At 44.4% G+C, this 20,551-nt stretch overlaps 1 long non-coding RNA gene across 1 annotated transcript; it reads right to left on the reverse strand.

Moving 5' to 3' along the window:
• Positions 1 to 344: 344 nt before the first annotated feature.
• LOC149462726 (uncharacterized) lies at positions 345 to 5,780 on the reverse strand. The gene is made up of 3 exons (XR_016312611.1): positions 5,602 to 5,780; positions 4,046 to 4,093; positions 345 to 595 (listed from the first exon to the last, which is right to left on the reverse strand). It is a non-coding gene; the product is annotated as an uncharacterized LOC149462726 (long non-coding RNA).
• Positions 5,781 to 20,551: the final 14,771 nt, after the last annotated feature.

The following is a 20,551-nucleotide window of genomic DNA, read 5'->3' on the forward strand; positions in this document are numbered from 1 at the left end:
AGTCTCCCACCCCACACCTGTCTCATGGTTTAGAAAGGGTCAGGGCTAGGTTTAGGTTTGTTAGCTTTTGGATGTTTTGTGCCTGGTCATAATTTTGAAGTAATTAAAAAAATATTGAATTTGGTAATTTTCCTGTTAGACACATAGCTCACATTGACATATGGTAAACATTCTGTATATTTAAAATCCACAGGATCCCATGAAGAAAACAACATCATTAACAATATATAATTTATTACAGCAGTGTATTGAACATCGGAACTGCTCTGGTGAATGTGAAAATGTGCTATTTTTCAATACTATGGCACCCTGTTGCAGTTTGTATAAGAAGACAAAGAAATATATTTAGTGCAAGAAATGTAAAGTTTAATTGAGGAGGGTTAACTAAGAAGCAGTAATAAGATGCAGGATTTAACAGATCTAAAATAGGATGGGTGGTAATTTTTCAGAGAAATGAATTAGTATCTCAAGCTTTGGGCCCAAATGCGAAGTCTTCATTTATCACAGCAGAAATTTCCTTGGCCTTGGCAAGGATCACAGGGATCAGGACAGCAGGAGACAGGGACAACACAAGGGTTGCATGGATTGCATGGATCTGCCAAGAAAGAAATATTTAATTAGTAATAGACTATTACTTAGTATCAAATATATTTTTACTATTGACTACAGGTGATATTTATTTTTAAAGCTAGCAGTCATATTAAACATTTGATAGCAAATTAAATTTCCAAAATGCCTTAAATTTAGTCATGGTTTATTTTTCTATGTGTGTATTCATTGTTCAGTTCTCAGAATAGGTGTTTAGCCTAAGAAAATTTTCTTGAAACAAATATCAATGGGCAGTCCATAATTTGTTTTTACACCACTGGCAATTTCCACCCTGCAGCAACAAATGCGTATGTTTACTCAACTCCCACTACTTAAGCTAGTTATACGCAGCTAGATTTCTCTTGTTCAACCCTTGGCTGAATGAGAGAAAATTATTAGATTTCTCCATTCACACTGTTTAGTGTAGATGGAGGAATCTGCACTACCTGCTATTGTAATTAAGCAGCCACAGTACCCTAGCTGCTTGAATACCTGAAAAGTGACTGCATCTGAAAGAATGCAGTCAATGTTCGGCCAACAATTTTCCCCTATCAATTTTCCTTTCAATTACCTTCCATGTTTATTTTGTCAAGCTTGATGAGGCCAACAGGGCCACCCACAGCTGAATTTGCATCCTATTCAGCAGGAATTGGCTGAAATTCAATCTGTGTATGGCTAGATTTAATCTCCATTGGATTATTTATTCAAGTCAGCAGCCAATTCATAACATTGGAAATGGTAACTAAAACTAAATTTTAGATGGAAATTAATTTATTAAAGATATGGAAAAATATTATTTCATTTGTCCCAAACCTATTTGGGTTTAGAGTGTACAGTGGTTTAATGTACAGCAATAATTGAAGGGTATTTACAATTTGTGACTTTGATACATGCCATGTTATGAACAGTTTATTGATCTCAATGTTTGGTCCTGAGTGGCTTAATAAAGGCAAATTAATTTGCTATGACCGAAGCCACAGAAAGTGAGACGGGTGTTACACAGACCATTCATAGTGCAGTGTGCCTTGTCTTTGTTTTTCTGGTTCGACTATAACCGAACCATAACAGTGATACTGTGACTGTGGATTTTGGTGAGGAACCAGTTATACAACACATGCTGTAGATTAACTGATTACAGCAAAGACTATGGGGTTATTAGTTGCCGATACAGAAGTTATTAGATGAGTCAAATATTTATCTGATTTCTAACTTTTCCCACTGATTGTATTAAAATATATCAGACCTATGGTTCACAAAAACTAGGGAATTCACCCCTATATTTTTTTCCGGTTTTCAAATTCCATCGTGTATCAATTATGTAGAGTATGTCCTTTATAAAATATGTTGGTACATTCGATTGCCTTTTGTAAGCGATATTTGTATTTCTAAAAACAGTGGTAGTATGTTGCATTTCTAAAAGGACTAGATTCCACTTAAAGTACAATGAAAGCAAAATTTTCTTTTCATTTTGGAAAGAGAATAAGGGGGGGTTATAACTCCTGTCAAGTTTCCTGTGTCTGAGACCCAGGATTATTAGAAGTTCCGCAGTTGAGATCTATCTGTGAAAAATGTTGTGAGGCACATTTTCAGTGCCTGGGTACTGGAATAGGATGCAATCTTTGAGATGCTCCCAGGATTTTCCTTGCAGCAAACATTAAAAATTGGTCAACTACACTGGAGGCAGCCTATAAGGTTTTGTTTCGTTGGTACTGGGTTCCGGCTCGGTTGGCCCGGGCTAACCCTGCCTGTAGTGATCGATGTTTTCGGGGTTGTGGTCATCGTGGTGATGTATTGCATATCTGGTGGTCATGCCCGAGACTGTTTCGTTTTTGGTCTCGTGTATTTGGCCTCCTTTTCACTTTGTTCCATCTCTCCATACGCCGGGATGTTCGGTATGCTTTGCTTCATTGCCCCATACCGGGCCTCTTGGCTCACCAGCAGAAGTTGGCTTCCTATCTGTTTTTATCCGCCACTAGAACAATTGCTCAGGCCTGGAGGAGTCCGTTTGTCCCTCTTCAGGGGGTGCGGGATCGTATGACCACTATGATGCTCAACGAACAGATGTCGAGTATCAGCAATGACTCCCAACGTAAATTTTTGAAAATATGGGAGCCGTGGTTGCAATATGCCCTTCCCTCACTCTCCCCGGCTAGTCTGGGGATGTAATGGCGTTCGGTGTTGGTGCTCTTGAATCCCTGCTCTTTGCCCCCCCCCCCTTTTTTTTTTTTTTTTTCTTTTTTTTTCCTTTTTCTCTCTCTCTCTGTTTTTGGTGTGACTAGGACAGCTGCATTTAGTTGTTATAATCAGTTACATTAATGTTTTGTAACTTATGTGCCTTTGATAGCCCCTGCGTGGGCGTACCTTTTGCCCTGTTGGCATTAGAGCATTGTTTTTCCCCTTTTTTTTTATTTGGCATTTTGTTTATCTGTGCAATTGATAGCCCCTGCGTGGGCGTGTTTTACTGCCTCTGTTTATACTGTTTAAAAAATTTAATAAAAACCATTGAAATAGAAAAATTGGTCAACTAAGGTCCAGTAGAAAACTCATTATGTGGCACCTATAAAGTGCCAGAGTACTGGAACAGACCAGGAGAGGTGGCAGGAGCTATTGTGATGGCAGGTATCATCATTTGTTTGGAGGGGTCTGGATGACAAATGTTTAGTCTGAAGCATTGGTATCAGGGGTCCCCATCTTTGATGACCTGAACTTAGTGTCCTCATACAGGTATTTGAGCATAAAAGGACCAGTTTTCCACAGATTTCTTGCAACAAAGAACCCTGAGTCGTCAGTGTCACTAGAAACAGCACTGTCTTCAACAATTTCACTTCACCTACAGACAACTCCCAGGGTTAAGGAGCGGGGAAATGTCCTCCTTGAAGCCTGCCCTATTTCCTTCTCCTCAGTTTCAGAACACTAACCCTCCTCCTTCAAGTATTCCTCTTATGCCTCCTGGTGCCTCTACCTCACAGCATGAATAAGAGAAGTATTGAGGGCCTTTGGTTGCTAGCACATCCTATTAAAGTGCTGCTCCCACTGAGTTCTGTGGTGCAGAGTCATGTGTTTCCTCATGTGTGTGGTACCTAAACAATTGAGTTTTAAAATAGCTGATACTCTGTAGGCAGAGACTGCAAGTGGTGCTGTTGACAGCAAATACATTTTATTTTTAAAACAGTCTACACTGCAGAGCTCTGTGGACCAGCCCAAGGGATAGTAGTGGTCTGTATCTGTGAGGCACATGGATTAGGATGGCTTGCAGAACTGCTGCCTCTCACTTTAGACCCCCCTCACATTTTTATGAAAGGGGATTGCCCAAATATAATGGCAGCTATGAAAATAGAGGGGAATAAATATATGGCATGTGGTGCACACTATACCGCACAAACATTTAGTCTTAACTCATTTTAAATTATATATCATTCATTGATATTTATGGCAATCATGTCTCTCTCTTCTTTACCTTGTTGGCGAACATAAAGGTTGCCACGTTGACCCTGAGGTTTACAGGCTGAAAAAAACAAACATACATTAAAGAAAAAATCCAGACAGCAATTAACAGCAAAAAATTGCAATTGTGGTAAAGTTCAGTTGGTAGAGTCAAAGAAAAGTTCACTGCTCCAACCCACCAAGTGCTACCCTCATAGGCTGGTATCAGGTGTTGGTTTAGAGTCCATCACTCCTCCACACATAGCTCCGTATATTCCAAAGAAAAAGCCACACTCTGATGATGTCTTCACAGGCAAAATATTAATCAGCCAACAAGCTTCAGCAGATGGTCTCCAGGACCACCCCTCTAACATGTTTATACCCAATGGGCTTAACTGTAGAGGGTCCTGAGGGTAAGACCATGTCCTGAAGCGTGTTGGCTGATTAAATAATTGCCTGTAAAGATATTGTTGGTGTCAGTGCAGGCATATTTGGCACTCTTGACTGGTGCATATGACAGGTCCCTCGGCTTATATTGAACCCTGTGGTAATGGAAGATTACATCTGCAGGGGTGAAAGGGAATCAGACCAATATAGGATTTCAAATAAAACAACAGCCAGCTGCACAAGGAACACTTTTTTTTTGGGGGGGAGGGTGACCACACTTAGGCTTTAATGTATGTTCACCTGGCTTCTTTACGGGCTTCTGAATGGTACTAATACCACAATGACATGATTCTGTGTTATGTATCTAACCCTGTGTTGTGAAAACACAAAAGCAAGTGGGAAGTGAAGTCAGAATATCTGGCCACAATTTCACATGTTTATGGTAAACTCCAGTCAAAAGTTAAAATTTAGTTCTATTTAACATGTATATTTTTTCCACATGTCTACAATCTAATTTATCCTCTGATAATTTGTAGAAACTATTATAGTGTAGAGTACAATAAGTACTGGAAAAAAACATTTTGTATGATAATTAAAGAGGCCACTCTGTCATTAACAATCAAAATGCCAAATAAAGTATCCCCTGAAAAGAAGATTATAAATACTTCCTCTTGTATTGCCCATGCCATCAAAAACTAATGTAGAAAAATCACTGCCTAAAAAGGGAATTTTAATTTCCTGCCCTCATTTCCTCCCCACCCTGCTGGGCTCAGTGGTTTCTTCTATTGACCCTTACATCACTGCAGGACATGATAGTGACCTGGGGGTTGGTGGTAGGAACCACTAAGTGCAACGAGCGACCAGGAATCTACTCCAGAAAATGTGGTTCTGTTGAATCTTCAAGCTATGATTTCTGTTCATTATAGTGCCATCATAGGCAGCAGAGGTAATTATTTACAATCGTCAATGTAGGGGGCACTTTCATTGGCAGTTGGAATTTAATGACAAAGTCACTCCAATAGTAATATTCAGCTAAAACTGAAGTAACTGATAAGTGACAACTGACATAAGTACTGTATATATCCACACCTAATAGAGAATTGCATTAATAATTATTAATTGTACAATAGAATGAAGACTATAAAGCCTAAGTAATACATGAATTTGTTTATAAAAATGACGTTGCATGTATAAATCACTTACGGTTTTGGCATGGATCTTTGCAGACTACGTTTTTCTGGCAAGGGTTCTTGCATGGATCTTGGCATTTGATCTTCTGGCTGCTGCAATTTTTAGTTCCAGACATATCTGCTTTTAGGTTTGCTTTGCCTTCTTGGAAAATTGAGAAGCCTGAAGAGAATTTGTTGTTTGAATGTCTTTCAATGGGGCCTTTTTATATATAACAAAGGAGGAAATGAAATGAGGGCAAATTTTTCCCCTGGCTGGTCACAACATATTGAGAAGGCGTATCAACACATACCATCCAAATATTTATTATTCATTAATTGGTGATCCTTGCTCAGCACTTTGCTATGTATTCCTTTGCTCTCTGAGATTTTGTTTTTAATTATGACTAAATATTGAAGGAGTCCAAATAGGAAGTGGAGGTTACAGTCATTTGAAGCATCCAAATTGTATTAAGGTATACACATAGGCGCACATTTTGAAAAATTAAATTTGGCTGTATATGGGGCTGTCTTTATTGAGAAGTACATAATTAAACCATTAGGCACCCTGATTCCTTTGCTCACCCTATTCACATTCACTATTTAGTGGTCGGCATTGACCCAAATCATACAAGCTTCAATTTTATTACTTTACAATCACCTTACGTGTTCTTTACTATTCCACTATAAAAAAACATTGTCAGAGCTGAACTGTGTGCGTATTTCATGTGAGCACCAAATGGTATTTTGAATATATAACACCACAAAAGAGAGAGAGAGAGTTGTGGGGACTACTCTCACACTTACAGTTGTGCTCAAAACCCTGCCAGAAATTGTGAAATATTGGCATCGATATTGAAAATATGACTGATCATACAACAAATTGTCTTTTATTTAAAAGTGGAAAAAGAGGAAGCTCCGATTGTTTGCCTCCTCCCCCCTCCACTGCCATATTTGACACCCTTTGGGGGGGAGCAGGTACCTGTTTATGACACTTACCTGCTCCCACTTTCAGCTCAGTTCACAGAAGTTATGCCCCCTCCTTCCTCCCGCAGTCTCCTGGGAACCTTTAAAGGTCCCGGAAGACTGTCGGACCAATTAGAATGTGCAGCATGACTCGCACATGTGCAGTGGGCACCCAGCTGTGAAGCCAGAAGCTGTCACAGCCTGGTGTCCACAGTCGTGATGCTGGCACCGGGGAGCGAAGAGGCAGAGGAGGGATGGCGCGGGTGAGAACATCGCCGGACCCTGGGACAGGTGAGTGTGTGTATATTAAAAGTGACTGACTTTTAATAAACACAAAAACTGACTGGAACTCCACTTTAAGGATACTGTTCATATGAAGCCATTTATTATCTCATAGTTTTTTGGATCCTTTTTAAATCATCATAACAGAAATCACCCAAATGGCCCTGATCAAAATGTTACATATCCTTGAATGTTTGGCCTTGGTGCAGACACACAAGATGACACACACAGGTTAAAATGCCAATTAAAGGTTCATTTCCCACATCTGTGGCTTTTTAAATTGCAACTAGTGTCTGTGTATAAATAGTCAATGAGTTTATTAGCTCTCCTGTGGAGATGCAGAGCAGGCTAGATATTGAACCATGGGGAACAGAAAATAACCGTCAAAAGACCTGTGTAACAAGGTAATGGAACTTTCTAAAGATGGAAAATGATATGCAAAGATATCCAAAGCCTTGCATATACCAGTCAGTATAGTTCAATACCTTATTAAGCAGTGGAAAATTCTGAGATTTCTCTATACCAAGCCAAGGTCATGCAGACCCAGAAAGATTGCAGCTACAACTGCCAGAAGAATTGTTCAGGATACAAACAAAAACCCACAGCACAGTTATGAACTGGATAAGACTAAAGAGGATTAACCATTAGTGTTACTAAACCCAGGACCCTGCATTCACTATAACTGGTCTCCCACTACACAGAACATGAAAATGCAATTATTTTAGTAAATATAAACTGCTAAATACCTTTTCTCATCAGCAGTTAGAGCAGTCTTCTGACTTCTATCACCAGCAGAGCACTGGTTATAGCTTGTAGGAGAAGTTTTCTTTCTGCTCTAGGAAGATGCAGGACCTCTGACCTCTGTCTGGATAGTGCTGATTAGCCCTGTGCTGATCACATGCACTCTCCCAAGAAAAAAAACCTCTCTAGCAATACATTCAAAACTGACGTGCAGAAGGGCTACGGGTTCAATCTGTCTTATCAACATGGACATTTGAACAAGAGGAGGGGCAAAGAAATCAGGATCAAACAGCATTTTTACACAATGCAGAGGATTAGGTTCCACAGTGAGTATAATAAGCATGCTTTACTACATATACAGACTGACTTTACTGTTGTGGATTTAGTAACAGTTTAAGCACTGGATTTTGAGCACTGGAGGATTTTAATTTATGGATTGAATGTTGGGGAAAACATTTTTTTTGTTGACACTTGAGCAAATATTTGTTGCACATTTATGTGTGCTAAGCTATGTTTGTGGAGTACACTTTGTTTGTACATCAATGCGGAGCTCCACCCAAATGGGGAAGTTCCGCTTTAAGGACTGGTCTCCCGGATTTGCACGTTTGGGGGGCGGGGGCTACCTGAAATTGATAGGTACCCGCTCCCACTTCAGTTGTGATCACCTAGACCAGTGATACCGAAACCTTTTAGAGAGTGCCCAAATCGCGACCCAAAACCCACTTATTTATCGCAAAGTGCCAACACTGCAATTAAACCTGGATACTGGTGAAAATCAACTCGTACATTAACATCTTTTGTTTTAAAAGAAAAACACAATAACAGAGCTTTCAATGATACAAGCAGCTTTTTATTGAAAAGTAAAAGTTTGCATTTGGTGTGCTTTTGCACAATTAATGTGATCTTTGCTACTGTATACATGCTGATAATTTGTCAAATTGTGGCTCATACTTCATTATTTTGAGAGCAACACATGCAGTACTCAGGTCATCTGTTAGTCTGTTTCTTGTCTCAGATTTGATATACAGTAATTCAAAGCTGATAACAGCTGCTCACAAGCATACGATGGAACAAAGTAAGAAAAGCAATCCCAAGTGCTTTCATTGACTTAAAATTATCTGACCACCAGCACAGAGGGGCAATGTTCCACTGACCACCAGCATAGAGGGTCAATGTTCCACTGACCATCAGCACAGAGGGGCAATGTTCCACTGACCACCAGCACAGAGGGGCAATGTTCCACTGACCATCAGCACAGAGGGGCAATGTTCCACTGACCATCAGCACAGAGGGGCAATGTTCCACTGACCACCAGCACAGAGGGGCAATGTTCCACTGACCACCAGCACAGAGGGGCAATGTTCCACTGACCATCAGCACAGAGGGGTAATGTTCCACTGACCATCAGCACAGAGGGGAAATGTTCCACTGACCATCAGCACAGAGGGGCAATGTTCCACTGACCATCAGCACAGAGGGGCAATGTTCCACTGACCACCAGCACAGAGGAACAATGTTCCACTGACCACCAGCACAGAGGAGCAATGTTCCACTGACCACCAGTTCAGATGGGCAATGTTCCACTGACCACCAGCACAGAGGAGCAATGTTCCACTGACCACCAGCACAGATGGGCAATGTTCCACTGACCACCAGCAATGTTGCAAAAGTTTTACGCGTGTGTGAAAAAACTGTAAATTAACTGCTTCCATGCTGCCCTATAGCAGAAATACTGCTACAGGGCAGCACAGGTGCACAAAATCACGTATAGATACATGATTTGCGCTCCCGCCGACCCGGCGAGCCGTGATTCGGTGCCTAAGAGATCAATCATAAGATTAAGGCCAGTGATGTTCGGCCTGGATCTGATGATTGATCCCTGCCCTATCAATGATCTTCCTGTACCTGCGTTTACACTTAGACAGGTACAGGAAATGATGCAATCTTCTCTCTCTGGGCACATTCCATCCCAGAGAGAGAAGAAAGCATATCCACGTGAATATAACAGTACACTTTTACAGTTAAAACATTTTTTAGGACACATTTAACCCCCTGATTGTCCCCCCCCCCCCCAGTTAACCCCATCACTGCACTGTCACCGGTGTCATTAGTACAGTGTACAGATTTTTTTTACTGATCACTGTATTAGTGTCACCAGCAACTTCAGATAGTGTTAGTGTCAGTTAGCGTCAGTTAGCGCCCCTCCCAGATAGTGCCAGATTGCCCGTCAGTACACCAGTAATCACATATAACCCCTTGATTGCCAGGAACACGCTCACATACATAGTAATTCTCCATTGCTAGTAAAGCGCCCCTATGCTTAATCCCCCCCCCCATTTCTTCCCTAGCAAGTGCAGTGTCAGTAAGTCACTGTCACTTAATAGATTGCACACAAAACCGCAGTGTTTGCAGAATCAGGCCTGATTTCTGTTAGCACTTGCAGGTAAATTTTTATGTAGAGGTTCAAGCACTCCTTGACAGCCAGGTGCTCTTTTTCCCGTGAGTCACACTAGGTACCTATAAATTTAGTTGCCAAAATGTCCAACGGAAGGTACTCTAGTGAAGAAGCTTACAGGATTCTGAGCATGTCAGATGAGAGCAAAGAGGAAGCCTCACTGACAGAATCTGCCTCAGAATACAAATCTGTAGACAGCAGCGGCACCCTAACAGATGGAGTGGAGGTCCCTGCTAAGGTCAGGCGTACCTGACCCCATTCCCAGGTTGCTGAGATGTTACAATTGCATGATGATTCTCATCTGCAGCAGAGTGCCAGTACTAGCGCTGCTCTACCGTTTGGTGAACTGGCAAGCACCAGCAGCCTAGTACATCCTGGTCTTTCACATACCAGCACTGCAGTATCACTTGGTGATGTGGCAAGTCCCATAAGTGCAGTACAAGCTGGTGCGGTGTAGTGTCCTGCAGCCACCAAGAATTCGCACACAGGCCCATAGAACCCCTAGTGTCCTTCTGGATGTGCTTGCAAATCCTGATTGGCAGCCCACAAATTCTGCAGCACCCATACTTCCCCCATCCACTGCCCAACCCGGAATTCAGGTGAAAACAGCAAATGTAACTATTTTTGCATGGAAACCTATTACGGTTTCCGAATTTAAATTTTTTTTAGGCCTAACCCTCAACATGGGCATTACTAAAAAAAATTAATTGCGATTGTATTGGTCCACAGACCCGATTCATCATATGCTCGTGTTCTCTGCTGCCATGGTCAGGCATAGATATGAGAATATAATGCAATTTATGCATTTCAATGACAATACACTCTATCATCCTTGGGGTGACCCTGAATTTGACCGGCTTCACAATATTCAGGCCCTTTTAAATCGCATTAACCAAAATTTTGCAGGTGTCTATACTCCCCAGCAAAACATCTGTGAATTTTTCTGGCCGCCTTGCAATCAAACAATTTCTCCTCAGCAAACATGCCAGATATGGGATCAAGATATATAAGACCTGTGAGAGGGCAACAGGCTATACATATAAGTTTTGGATTTATGAGTGAAAAGATAATCAAGTCACGTGGAACCCCCCCATATACTACATGGGGTGCAGTGGCAAGATAGTTTGAGACTTAGCATCATCCTTTTGTCACGTATAAGTGGTATCCTTGTTTGGTTCTCTCATTCTGGGGGGACGTCATATTCTCATGCGCGGCTCCGGGAGCACACAGCGTGGCGATCGGAGGTGCGCTGTGCCCCTCGGACACAGCGGATCACCGATCTACAGAAAGAGCCGAAGATGTCGGCTTGGTCATGTGATCAGCTGTGTCCAATCACAGCTGATCACATGTAAATTCGGAATTGCCGGTTATCGGCATTTCTCTCCTCACGAGCTGTCATGCTGACAGCTCGAGAGGAGAGGAGAGCCGGTAATCGGCATTCCTCGGAATGGACATCTACACAGATCATCAGAGCACTGATGATCAGTGTGCCCTGATGATCTGTGTAGCCCCAGCAGCGCCACCTGTCAGTGTCCATCAGTGCCAGCTCTGTGCTCATCCATACCACCTGCCAGTGCCCATCAGTGCCACATCAGTGCCACATTTCAGTGCCCATCAGTGCCACATCAATGCCACATATCAGTGCCCATCTGAGCTGCATTTCAGTGTCACCCATCAGTGCCAGTCAGTGCCACCTATCAGTGCTGCCTATCAGTGCCAGTCAGTGCCGCCTATCAGTGCAAGTCAGTGCCGCCTATCAGTGTGCATCAGTGCCACCTATCAGTGCCTGTCAGTGCTGCCTATCAGTGCCGCCTAACAGTGCCAGTCAGTGCCACCTAACAGTGCCAGTCAGTGCCACCTATCAGTGCCAGTTAGTGCTGCCTATCAGTGCCACCTATCAGTGCCGCCTATCGGTGCCATATATGAGTGCCTCCTCAACAGTGCCCATCAGTGCCACCTATCAGTGTCCATCAGTGCAGCCTATCAGTGCCCATCATTGCAGCCTCATTAGCGCACATCAGTGAAGGAGAAAAATCACTTATTTACAAAATTTTATAACAAAAACTAAGAAAATACGTTTTTTTAAAAAAAAAATTCAGTGGTTTTTGTTTTTTTAAAGAAAAAATAAAAAACTCAGAGGTGATTAAATACCACCAAAATAAAGCTCTATCTGTCACAAAAAAAACGATACAAATTTCATATTGGTGCAGTGTTGCATGACCGCGCAATTGTCATTCAAAGTGCAACAGCGCTGAAAGCTGGAAATTGGCCTGGGCAGGAAGGTGGTATAAGCGCCCTGTAGGTAAGTGGTTAAATACAACTCATTGTTATATTATTGTTAATAGTGGTTTTTGTTGGTTTACTTGAGGGGGAATTTGTTCACCAGGTGAGGGCGCTGTAGATACCAAATGTACATAAGTACAGCTCGATGTAATGTCCTTAACAAATATGGAGTCATTTTATTTGCTATGTTTTGTACATACAATATTTTTCCATTTTCTTCTTTCCCCACTTTTTTTTCCTATCTGCGAATAGGGATATTTGGAAAGTCTTTAGATTACCATCGGCACACGGGGGGCGCTATCCAGGAGGGGGTGCCTCTGTGTCCCTTTGCGGGGTAGCACACTCTATTGGGTCCTGTTTGCCAGGTTTCAACTTTATAGTCTCTTGGTTCGCTTTGGCGAACAATGTTTGGACTCTATGTGCTGGTAGGGCAGCAATGGATGTTCCAAGATGAGGTGCTGCTGTACATGTCACTTCCTGCAAGCTTGTGCGCATGTGCAGACCCATTTCAGGCATCCGCACCTGGTCAGTAATCACTGGCAGGGTGGGGGGAGGGGAATATATAAGCCATCCCTGGCTGGCTGCATGGCTGCTGCACCCAGCTTTCTTGTGACCTTGCAAGTACATGGTATGGAAGCGTAAGGATGGACATTTTTGTTTCGTTGTGGTGTTCATTAAGCTCATTTTCTTGAGTTGATTACTTATCTCCTTTCTTTCTTTCTTTCTTTGTTTCCTTGAAGGTGTCTTTATGACTGTTTGGTGGGGTCTCTCTTGTATGCCTTGAGGCATTCAGCTACTGATATGAAACATTGGATTTTTTGAGGTGAATAAGTTTGCCAACAAGTGTTTTTTGGACTCTTCAGTTCTTTGTGGTAGGTGTGGGACATTTTGCCTATTTTTTTATGCTGTATTGAGATGTTGATTTGTTTGTTAGTATGGAGGTCTGCATTGGCGGGTTGCATCCTTTTCCCTCTTTTTGGTTCATCTTGGACTCCTCTGGGGATATACAGTAGAAGTGGATGCTTGTTTGCTGGGTTTGATCCATGTAGCAAGATACACTTGGTAAGAACAGCCTTGGCAGGATAACCCTATATAAACCTATATTTAGTTGGTGTTGTCATTGTATTGATGACTCTGTTATTATTTTTTGTAACCTTGTAAACCATGTTGCTTATTGTTTGTATTTTAGTTTTTTCTAGTGGCAATTACAGTACATGCAACTGTCTGTAAATTCCTGAAGAAGACAGAAATTTGGCGAAACATGTTGAGTTGGAATTGTTGCATTGTGAACTTCAAGCCACATGAAGTATCATGTTGGTTTTATACTTTTAAGACTACTAATATGATGTTTTACATGACAATATGGAATAAAGCTTTCTATAATTTTAGTACAATGTTAAGTGTTTGAAGTCTGTTGAGCACCTTAAAAATTCTTTATTTTCTATACAATGTTGCAGCACCAATCTGTTTATTCTGACAGCAACAGGGTCTTGCTCTCAGAATATACATAAGTAAGTGTGGGCAGCGCTGTTGGATGAGATTTTTTTCCGCTGTTAAAAAAGAGCATATATGCCCCAGCATGGGGGTCTGGGGTGGCCAGAGGGTGGATGGCCCCTGTCAGGGACCATCGCGACGCATGGGTCTACACAGGCGTAGGTGTCTGCCAAGACGTGTAGGTGGCAGGGCACTAGGACCCAGGCGCACCCGTCGTCTTGACAGTACTAGGCAGGCACTAGGACCTAATTAGTAAAAGATAAATTTTAGAGGTTCAAGTATAAATTACTGTATCACCCAATATATGGCTTCCATCCAGTAGCCAAAAAACATGCAGACCAAAAAAGGGTTTGTGAAAAAAGATTCACAGAAAAGCGGCTACATAATGAACAGAATGCGATACTCAGAAACATTTCCAAAAATTATGCTTTATTACACATAAATGATTGACACACGGGCAATCGCCCTGGTTTACCATCACCTCAGTATGAGACAATACACACAGACCTAAAACCATTAAAATCACACCAAGACCGGTCTAGATATATGTGCTGCAAAGGCTATGACCACCATAGTCTAAAGCATTTGCAGCACTGCACATTGGTTACACTCCCCAAAGGAGGTATATTCAAAAAATTATACCATTGGTATGAAATATCACATGCTATATATAGGCATATATTATTACCATATAGATTATACTCCGTTGAGGAGATTATTCCAAAAATTATACCATGGGTATGTAATATCACATGCCAGCAGAAAAGACAGACACAATTACCATCTGGAGAGAAGCATAACCCTAGGACCTAGGCTGCGCCTGTCAGGTGCAGGGTGGGCTATTTAAACCAGCTCTGCACAAACACTTGTTGCCGAATGGTCTTTGTATGCTGTTACCTGTGTTGTGAGTATCTTGATCTGGATTGTTTGACCTTGCTGCCTTCTCCTGTCCTGACCCTTGGCCTGCCTGACTCTGCTCCTGGATGTTCCCCTTTAAATCTGATCTTTTGGTATTGACGCTGCGTGTGACCCCACTATCCTTTGCCTACCGTTTTGTACCTCACCGACCCGCTAGTTACCGACCCGGCCTGTATGACTCTGATTTAGCTCATCCATCCATCCATCCCGCAGGGATCACTAGGCTCCCTCACATCAGACTCTTAGCCCCCTGGAGCTCCTGTCAGACTCTTCTACCCCTGTTGGAGATACCTAGGAGCTGCGACCTGGTACCAGAGCGCTCCAAGTCAATCCCCACCATGACACTTTAACTGTGTCCGGAGATCCCCCTCAGAGCCAGGCCTTAGCTGTTGACGTTGAGGTAACTTCTGGATCGCCCATAGGGGCTGCGGCTGCAGCTCCACCAGCTGAACCCCGCATGCCCATGCCTGAACGTTTTCGAGGAGATCGAGCATGTTTTAGGACATTTAAAAATGCCTGTTACTTATATTTTGACTTACAACTTTGTTCGTTTACCACGGAGTCGGTCAAAGTAGGATTTGTAATTTCCTTGCTGCAAGACGAACCCCAGGATTGGGCTCTTAGACTAAGGGAAACGCAGGCCCCCCAATTGCAGACTTTGGACGCATTTTTTAAAGCCATGTCGGACCTCTATGACGACCCCCAATGAGCGGCTTCGGCTGAAACCACCCTGTATGCCCTACGACAGGGTCGTCGAGCTGCGGAGGAATATGCCTCCGAGTTCAGGCGATGGATGGGGGACACGCATTGGAACGACGCAGCCCTGCGTCACCAATTTCGGGTCGGACTCTCAGAAGGGCTTAAAGATGAGTTAGCCCGGGTTGGCCTCCCCGAGTCCCTAAAGGATCTGATCGACCTGGCGATACAAATTGATCGCAGGTTACGGGAACGCCGGTCTGAGAGGACAGGTCAGGGTCAAGGAGCTACTTGGACACCCTCCCGGGGCACAGGTCACCCCGTTCCTGCTGATGTTCCACCAGCCGTTCCCACTGACACTTCTGAGCCTATGCAGCTGGGATTGGCTCGGCAGGCCCTCACCCCCGAGGAATGCCAGAGAAGACGTGCCAGGAACCTGTGCTTTTACTGCGGGGAAGCTGGACATGCTGTGCGGAACTGCCCAGTAAAGACACGTAAGTCACGATCTACAGTTCCTTTGTCTCTGAGTAACATAAGTCAATCCAGTTACTTAGCGGTACCCCTCTTGTTTCAGCTGCCAGAAAGAACCGTGGAGACCACTGCAATCATTGATTCGGGGGACTGCAGTTGCTTCCTTGATCTTGGTTTTGCCCGCCAGCAGGGGATACCGCTACAGGCCAGGAAATGGGGGCTTAATTTGTTCTTGGCTGATGGCTCTCAGATAAAATCAGGTTTAGTTGACCAAGAAACCCCTCCCATACTCGCCACCATATTGGGCTCCCACCAGGAGTTGTTACATTTTGACACTATTGCGTCACCCCTTTTTCCAGTGATTCTGGGGCTTCCGTGGCTGCAGGCCCACAACCCCCAGATCAACTGGAAAACCGGGTCTCTTAGTTTTTCCTCTGACTATTGTTAGGAAAACTGCCATGCCTCGGGGCCCCGGGGGCCCCCAAATCCTCTTATGTGCTGAGGAGGATGCTAGCTTAAGACAGGTTGTGCCAGCACCATACCACGGGTATTTAGATGTGTTTAGTAAACAGGGGGCTGACACATTACCCCCACATCGACCATATGATTGTCCCATCGATTTATTGCCAGGTTCTGAGATCCCTTTTGGTCGTATCTTTCCACTGTCTGAGAGAGAATTGGGGGTATTGAAGGAGTACATTGAGGAGAATCTCCAGAAGAGGTTCACCCGCCCTTCCACTTCACCGGCAGGGGCGGGTATTTTCTTTGTGGAGAAAAAAGACAGAACATTGAGGCCCTGTGTGGATTATAGGGAATTAAATCGGGTAACCATTAAAAACCGCTACCCCCTACTGTTGGTTCCGAGTTGTTTCAAAGCCTAAGGACAGCGGTCTGCTTCACGAAGCTGGATCTGCGTGGGGCATATAACTTGGTACGCATCCGGGATGGGGAAGAGTGGAAGACAGCCTTCCGTACTAGGTTTGGTCACTTTGAGTACCTGGTCATGCCTTTTGGACTATGCAATACCCCGGCTACGTTTCAGCATTTTGTGAATGATGTGTTTAGAGATTTCTTGGACATTTTTGTTATTGTCTACCTGGTTGATATTCTGATTTTTTTTCCCCATCCCTAGACATCCACAGAAGCCATGTAGTTAAGGTCCTGGAGCGACTGCGCTTGCACGACCTATACGCCAAGGCCGAGAAGTGTAGTTTTGAGCAGCAGAGCATTTCCTTTCTGGGTTTGATCATCTCCACTGCGGGGATTGCAATGGATCCCCAAAAGGTCTCGGCAATCCTTGATTGGCCAGCTCCAACCGATAAAAGTTGGCGAATCCAATAAACCTTTGGACGCCCTTTTTATCGAAAATTCATCAGGAACTTTTCAGGTCTGGTCTCCCCTATCACGCAGTTGACTAAGTCAGGAAGTCGCTTTAAATGGACATCAGGAGCTCAAGAAGCATTTGAGACCCTGAAGAGACTATTTACCACCGCTCCCATTCTGGGTCACCCGGATACGGCACTGCCCTTTGTACTAGAGGTAGACGCATCCGAGAACGCAGTAGGATCCATCTTGTCACAAAGGAAGGGGCCCAAAGAACTGCTACACCCAGTGGCGTTCTTCTCTAGGAAACTTACTTCGGCAGAACGCAATTAAGACATCGGGGACAGAGCACTGTTCTCCATCAAGACCACGTTGGAGGAATGGAGATATCTACAGGAAGGAGCGGCGCACCCAATTTTGATTTTCACGGATCATAAAAATCTTGAATATTTGAAAACAGCCAAACGTCTAAGACCACGCCAAGCCAGATGGGCCCTGTTTTTCTCGCGATTCTCATTCCACATCACGTACAGGCCAGGTTCAAAGAACACAAAGCCAGATGCCCTGTCTCGTATGTTTGAGGATCCTGTGGAAGAACTCAAACCGGATACCATTCTGTCTGTTGAAAACGTTTTGGCTCTCCAAACGGAACTGAGAGCTAAGTTGCAGGACGCATCTGAGGCTTGTCCCACAGTGCCAGGAGAAACACTCTCCCGCGAAGGACTGATACGGAAAGAGGGGCTGATTGTGGTTCCAAAGGAGGTGCAGACACAGGTATTAGGGCACTGTCACGATCACCCAATGGTGGGGCACTTCGGAACGGCAAAAACATTGGAACTACTTAAAATGCACCTTCTGGTGGCCTGAAATGAACAAGGACTGTAAACGCTACGTGGAATCTTGTGCGATTTGCCAAAGGAATAAACCAACCAGGAACAAGGCTTGGGGGCTGCTACGCCCACTACCCATTCCCACCCGATGTTGGCAGAAGATTGCTATGGATTTCATAGTGGAACTACCCCCATCCCAAGGACATACGGCAATTTTCATTGTAGTGGACAGACTTTCAAAGATGGGCCATTTTGTACCACTGAAGGGGACCCCATCAGCAGAAGAGACCGCCAGGATCTTTATCAGAGAAGTAGTTAGGCTACATGGGGTTCCTGAGGATGTGGTATCCGACCGAGGGGTGCAGTTCACCTCCACATTTTGGAGGGCCCTATGCAAGGCCCTGGGCATTAAGCTCTCGCTTTCTTCTGCCTTCCATTATCAGACCAACGGGCAGACAGAGAGGACCAATCAGACGTTAGAGCAATATCTGAGATGTTACACTTCATTTGTACAGGATGATTGGCTGACCCTCTTGCCCCTGGCGGAATTTGCATTCAACAACGCGAATCACTCTGCTACAGTACAGTCACCGTTTTTTTCGAATTATGGGTTCCACCCCACATTCATGCCTGACCTGATTGCGGAAAGCACGGTCCCAGCTACCCAAAACATGATGGATTTTTTTTCAAATAATAACAAACGATTACAAGTAGCCATGGCTAAAGCTCAGGAAGACAACAAGGAGGCATTTGACAAGAAACGAAGGGGGGAATTAATATTGCAGCCTGGTGACAAGGTCTGGTTTGCAATGACTAACCTAAAATTGCAGTGCCCATCTAAGAAATTAGGACCAAAATTTTTAGGCCCCTTCCAGGTTAAACGCATGAACAATGAGGTAGCTTACGAGCTGGTCCTTCCTGAGACCTTCAAGATTCATCCTGTGTTCCACGTCTCTTTGCTAAAACCAGTAGCCACAGACCCATTTCCGGATCGGGAATCCAGGCCCCCAGAGGCTATTATAGTAGGGGAACAAGAGGAATTGGAGGTAGAAGCGATCTTGAACTGTCGGAGGAGGGAGGGCCAGACCCAGCTTCTGATTAAGTGGAAAGGCTATGGTCCTGAGAATTCTTGGGAACCCGCTCAAAATGTTCATGCTCCTAGACTTATGCGGGGGTTCGTGCGTGATCACCCGCAGTGGAGAGATCAATTGGGCACCCGGAGGGTACCCATAGGGGGGGGGGGCAATGTCAGGGACCATCGCAACGCATGAGTCTACACAGGCGTAGGTGTCTGCCAAGACGTGTAGGTGGCAGGGCACTAGGACCCAGGCGCACCCGTCTTGACAGTACTAGGCAGGCACTAGGACCTAGGCTGCGCCTGTCAGGTGCAGGGCGGGCTATTTAAACCAGCTCTGCACAAACACTTGTTGCCGAATGGTCTTGTATGCTGTTACCTGTGTTTGGTGGTTTGGTCTATTGCTGGGAGAGCTGCCGGGGGTTCCCTTTTTTTAGGGGCACCCTCCGGGTGTTATTCTATCTGGAGGCGAGACACGATTGGGTGTCGAACATGGGGACTCGTGGAATGAGAGATTCACTGCGCTTTACGGTGAAGCCGGAATTTAAGGATGTCGTGGATTTAAGGATGGTCGTGGTGGATTTGTTGCTGGATTCCCTAGGCTTGGCGGTAAGGGATATTATGTGTTTGCAGGATTTTCCGCAGCAGAGAATTTACGACATTACTTTTATATCTACCGAGGTGTGTTGGAATGCGTACGAGAAGGCCAGAGGAGCTGTGGATTCTGCTGTCATGGGAAAGTTTGAGGTAACACCACTGTTCATGCAAGAAGAAAAGGTAATAACTGTGCATATGTACAACCCCTTTGCGGACTTACATCTGGTGTGGGCATTCTTGCACACCTACTGTGATGAGTTGAGAGGGGGAGAAAGAGTCTTGAACAGATATGGGATTTGGTCTGGAAAGTATCGTTTCATGGGAAGGTTTAAAATGGATCCTGACTGTGTAGGAGGGGTGCGGAGGCCCCCTGCAGTCTTTACCATTGGAGGTGAGAGGGGCTTTCTCTTTTACCCAGGGCAGCCTAGTTACTGCAGGAAATGTCTTGTGTATGGCCATACAAGTGGAGACTGTGAACTGAGACCTAAGTGCAGATTTTGCAAGAAAGAGGGTCATCCCTCGGGAGAGTGCAGAGATAGGAAGCTCTGTGACATTTGTAAAAAAACAGGCCATTTGGCTAAACAGTGTGAGGAATACTTTGCAGCGAAGAGATGGGCTGCGGTGGAGAAGAGATTTACTGGACAGCAGGAGAAGGTGGGAGCTAAAGGGCAGTCAAGGCCGGGGAGGAAGGCATGGGAGGTGAAGGATGGTGCGGGACCCGTTGGTAGGGATCCGCCTGTCCAGCCCCCTGTCTTTTCGGCTGATGACACTGCGCCCGCCGAGGTTGCAGCGGAAGTGAACGGAGCCGGGGGTTCCGGTGTAGCCACCGGGTGTGCAGGGGTGAGCGGGAACGCCG

Source organism: Staurois parvus, unplaced genomic scaffold, assembly GCF_062004578.1.
Source record: "Staurois parvus isolate SC_StPar_1 unplaced genomic scaffold, SC_StPar_1.0 ptg000170l, whole genome shotgun sequence".
NCBI classification, from domain to species: Eukaryota; Metazoa; Chordata; class Amphibia; order Anura; family Ranidae; genus Staurois; species Staurois parvus.